This window comes from Petaurus breviceps, unplaced genomic scaffold (genome assembly GCF_028583685.1).
Source record: "Petaurus breviceps papuanus isolate PSGF00001 unplaced genomic scaffold, PetGlider_PUasm1.0 125, whole genome shotgun sequence".
Classification (NCBI taxonomy): Eukaryota; Metazoa; Chordata; class Mammalia; order Diprotodontia; family Petauridae; genus Petaurus; species Petaurus breviceps.
In genome coordinates this window covers 1,071,546-1,076,918 of record NW_027185653.1, presented here as the reverse complement: position 1 = coordinate 1,076,918, position 5,373 = coordinate 1,071,546, and positions in this window count along the sequence as shown.

The window sequence follows — 5,373 nt, the reverse complement described above, 5'->3', positions numbered from 1 at the left end:
GGGGGGGGGGGGGGGGGGGGGGGGGGACAGTGCATACAGAGGGTACCGTAATGTAGCGTGTAGTGCAGGGGATCGCCTTCACTACAGTAGCAATCTCAATAGGGCTTATTTTCGGGGGAGGGCTTATTTTAGAGGAATCTTACACAGTAAGGGGAGGGCTTATTTTTGGGATAGGTCTTATTATCAAGGAAACACGGTATTCCTTGCTCTCCCAGACAGCTTACAGTCTCAGGCTTTATATCTAGATTATGCACTCATTTAGATTTTATTTTGGTACACAGTGTAAGATATTGGTCTATGCCCAATTTCTGCCATATTATTTTCCAGTTTTCCCAGAAGTTTTTGTCAAATAATGAGTCCTTATCCCAGAAGTTAGGGTCTTTGGTTTTGTCAAATATAGTAGATTACTATATTCATTATATATATATATATATATATATATACACACAAAAAAAAAATAGCAGATTACTATATTCATTGACTGCTATGTCTTGGGTACCTAATCTATTCCATTGTTCCACCACTCTATTCCTCAGTCAGTAGCAAGTAGTTTTGATGACTGCTGCTTTATAATACAGTTTAAAGTCTGGTGTGGCTAAGCCACCTTTCCCAGCATTTCTCTTCATTAATTTTCTTGAGATTCTGAACCTTTTGTTCTTCCAGATGAATTCCATTACTATTTTGTCTAGCTCTATGAAGTAATTTTCTGGTAGATTTATTGGTATGGCACTAAATAGGTAAATTAATTTAGGTAAAATTGTCATTTTTACTACATTAGCTTGACCTAGTCATGAGCAACTGATGTTTTTACAATTAGTTAGATCTGACTTTATTTGTGTGAAAAGTGTTTCATAATTGTGTTCATATACTTCCTGGTCTGTTTTCATAGGTAGATTCCCAAATATTTTATAGCATCTATAGTAATTTTAAATGTAATTTCTCTTTCTATTTCTTGCTTTTGGACTTCGTTAGAAATGTATAGGAATGCTGAAGGTTCATTTTATATTCTGCAACTATGCTAAATGGATTTATTATCTCAAGTAGTTTTTTACTTGGTTCTCTAGGATTCTCTAAGTATATCATCATGTCATCTGCAAAGAGTGATAGCTTGGTCTCTTCTTTGCCTAATTTGATTCCTTTGATTTCTTTTCCTTCTCTAATTCCTACTGCTAACATTTCTAGTACCAGATTAAATAAGAGGAGTGATAGTGGACACCCTTGTTTCACCCTGATCCTATTGGAAATGCTTCTAACTTGTCCCCATTACATATAATACTTGCTGATGGTTTTAGATAGATGCTACTTATTATTTTAAGGAAGACTCCATTAATTCCTGGACTTTCTAGTGTTTTTAATAGGAATGGGTGTTGTATTTTGTCAAAGGATTTTGCTGCATCCATTGAGATAATCATATGATTTTTACTAGTTTTGTTGTTGATATGATTGATTATACTAATAGTTTTCCTAATACTGAACCCTCCTTGCATTCCTGGAATAAATTCTACCTGATTAAAGTGTATTATTCTCATGATTAAGTTGCTGTAGTCTTTTTGCTAATATTTTATTTAAAATTTTTGCATCTATGTTCATGAGGGAAATTGGTCTATAAGTTTCTTACACTGTTTTGGCTCTTCCCGATTTAGGTATCAATATCATATTTGTGTCCTAAAAGGAATTTGGTAGGACTCCTTCTTCTCCAATTTTCCCAAATAGTTTAGGAAGGATTGGAACCAATTGTTCTTTAAATGTCTGATAGAATTCACTTGTAAAACCATTTAGCCCTGGGAATTTTTTTCCTAGGGTGTTCATTGATGGCTTGTTCAATTTCTTTTTCTGAGATGGGGTTATTTAAGTACTCTACTTTCTCTTCAGTTAATCTGAGCAATTTATATTTTTGTAAATATTCATCCATTTCACTAAGATTATCAAAATTATGGGCATATAATTGTAGAAAATAATTCCTAATTATTGTTTTAATTTCCTCTCATTAGAGGTTAATTCACCCTTTTTATTTTTGATACTGGTAATTACATCTATTTTTTTTATCAAATTGACTAAAGGTTTATCAATTTCATTGTTTTTTTCCCCATAAAACCAGCTCTTAGTTTTATTTATTAATTCAATAGTTTTCTTAATTTCAGTTTTATTAATCTTGCCTTTGGTTTTCAGTATTTCTAATTTAGCATTTTATTGGGAATTTCAATTTGTTCTTTTTCTAGCTTTTTCAGTTGTGCACCCAATCTATTGATCTCTGTTTTCTCTATTTTATTCATGTATGCATTCAGAGAAATAAAACTTCCCCTTAGAACTGTTTTCACTGCATCCCACAAGTTTGGGTATGTTGTCTCATTATTGTCATTCTCTTGAATGAAATTACTGATCATTGGGGCTCACTTTGAGAAGTGTTATGTGATTTGACCAGATGAGACTCTGAGCAGCCATTAGACCCCTGGCTTTGAAAAACCAGATGTTGATGCTTCCCTCTCTGGTAACTGACTAGGCATGGATGTAATGGTCAGACAGTTGGAGACCTGTCTGATGAAATATTTCTCTGCCTTGTTGTAATGTCTGCTTGTAACTTGTCTGTATACTCTGAAGTTCAGGGTGCTGATTTTTCCCCCTGCACTAGGTAAATGATATGTTTGATTGATAAAAGCAAGATTGTTAACCCATTTTGAGTTGCTTTCCTTTAGAAAAGCAGATCCAAGAACCTGTGCTGGCAGCCACCCTGGGAATTCTGGGGGGCTTACTGCTACAAATGGTGTCATGAACAGGATCTGCACACTAAAAGAAAAGTATGGCAGCTGGGATAATAGTTTGTTTCCCAGTTGTGGCATCTGTGACTCTGTGGAGCCATGGACCAGGAGAGAAAAATGGCCTGCATGCAGACTTCGTTAAGCTGAGTGCAGGTATGGTGAGCTGCCTGCATAAGGACTGGGACAGAAGCCAGGAGAAGCTGCCTCCTTCTGGAGGAGAAGGAACCTAGGAGTTTGGAATTCAGTCACATGACAAGATAAGCACTGTGCAGCAAGGCAGGAGCACTGAATGTGTTTTCTTGCTGCATCCCACAGTTTGGGACCCGGGGGGAAGATGGACTTGTGTCTATGGTGGGTGGGGTGAAGTGCCATGGACCTCCAAGGACCTCCCCTGTTGCTAAGCCTGCAAGGGCAGTGTGAGGGGAAGGACATCCCCTCCCAAGAGAACTTTATTTGGACATTTTTGTTTTGGATTGAAGAGATGTGAATGCAATGTACTTTGTATTTATTTAAGGCCCTGTGGCCACTTTGGTAGGAGTTATTATCTTGCAAATGTGATGTCTCTATTTTGTGAGCATTAAGGTGTACCTAAGAGATGTTAATGTTTATTCAAATGTAAATTGTCTATGCTATGGGCATGAAAGATCTTGGGGGTGAATGTTATGGGAATGGAAATTTAAGATCTTCCTTGCCCCTAGGCCCTATGATTGGCTTAAGTGCACCTGGAGCCTGTGCCCAGAGGCTTGGTTTTCAGGAATGCTTTTTGATTGGGAAGTGGGTCAAGAGAGTTGTTACATTCTCTGAGCCAGGAGAAGGCTATATAAACCCTGATGTGAAGCTTTGTTTTGGGGCTCATGTTGAGAAGTGTTCTGTGATTTGACCAGATGAGACTCTGGGCAGCCCGTTGAGTCCCCTGGCTTTGAAAAACACAGATGTTGATGCTTCCCTCTTTGGTAACTGACTAGGTATGGGTGTAATGGTCAGACAGTAGGAGGCCTGTCTGCTGAAATGTTTCTCTGTCTTCTTGTAACTTCTGCTTGTAACCTGTCTGTATACTCTGAAGTTCAGAGTGCTGACTTTTTCTCCTGAACTAAGTAAATGATATGTTTGTTTGATTAAAGCAAGACTGTTGTGCCCTCCCCCCCCAAAAAAAGAAATTAATGATTGTTTCTGTGATTTCTTGTTTGACCCATTCAGTTTTTAGGATTAAATTATTTAGTTACCAATTAATTTTTAGTCTATCTTTCCATGGCCCTTTATTACATATACTATTTCATTAAATTTTTTTGTCTTTATTAATTTGTTTGCTTACTTTTAGTTTACAAGATTCAGTTCCATAATCCCTTGAGTTTCAAATTTTTTCCCCCTTCCTCTTCTCTGCCCTCGCCCCTGCCCATGGAGGCATGCAATCAAGTATAGGATCTGCAAATACTTTCACATTAGACATTAGTCAGGTTATAAAGAAGGATTGTAACAGATGGAATGAACAATGGGAAAGAGAAAATAAAACCAATCAAGAAAAAGAAATAGAGCAGGTAGTTTGCTTCAATCTGCATTCAAACTCTGTTCTTTCTAGTTCTTTCTCTGAATGTAGACATCTCTCTCTATCATGAGTCTTTTAGAGTTGTCTTATGTCCCTGAATTGCTGAGAAGAGTCCACTCTTTACATATACTTTTTATTTCATCATGATCTGAAAAGGATGCATTTAGTATTTCTGACTTTCTGCACTGGATAGTAAGGTTTTTATGCCCTAGTATATGGTCTGTTTTTGTGCATGTATCATGTACTGCTGAGAAGAAGGTATATTCTTTCTTATCCCCATTCAGTTTTCTCTAGAGGTCTATCATATCTACTTTCTCTAACATTCTATTCACCTCCTTAACTTCTTTCTTGTTTATTTTAAGGTTAGATTTATCAAGTTGAGGGATGGGGAGATCGAGGTCCCCCACTATTACAGTCTTGCTATCTTTTTTTTCCCTCTAACTCTATAAACTCAAGCACAAACAGCTGTCCAGAGGACTGTTGCTGTGGACAGCTTCAAGGTTCTGATCACACAGTACAGTGAATTCTCTATTCAGTAACAAACTAAGACAAAACATTCACAGAAATCAAAGTACAATATTCACAATGTTATGGCATAACAACTTATCACTAAGATGGCCACATGTGATAGTAATGGCAATTAAAGATTCCCCTGTATTGGCTTGGTTTTCAAATTGATTGTATTAAAACCCAGAGTTTGTTAATCCCACCTGTGGGATGGGCTTGTTGATGTGAAAAGAAAGTCCTGAAGTGGGAGGAGCTGGTGACGTAGATTTGGAGAGACACTAGAGAGAGGCGGAAGATTTTTTTTTGGAAGCAGCACCTCGTGGGGAGAGAGAGAGACTAAGAGATTTGCTGGTGGCCGCTTTGAATTGCCCTGGACTTTTGAGACCTGCCCCCTGAGCTGCCAAGGACTGAGGAGACATGGCTGTTTTGCTGGTACTTTGTCTGTCTGTTTTGATGTTGTTTTGCCAGATTTGTCCACTGGTGAAAGACAGTCCTTTTGTCGAAGAAGTCCTGGAACCTGGCTGTTCGCTAAGAAGGCCTGCGACTGTCCTGCAGACAGAGAGTGAA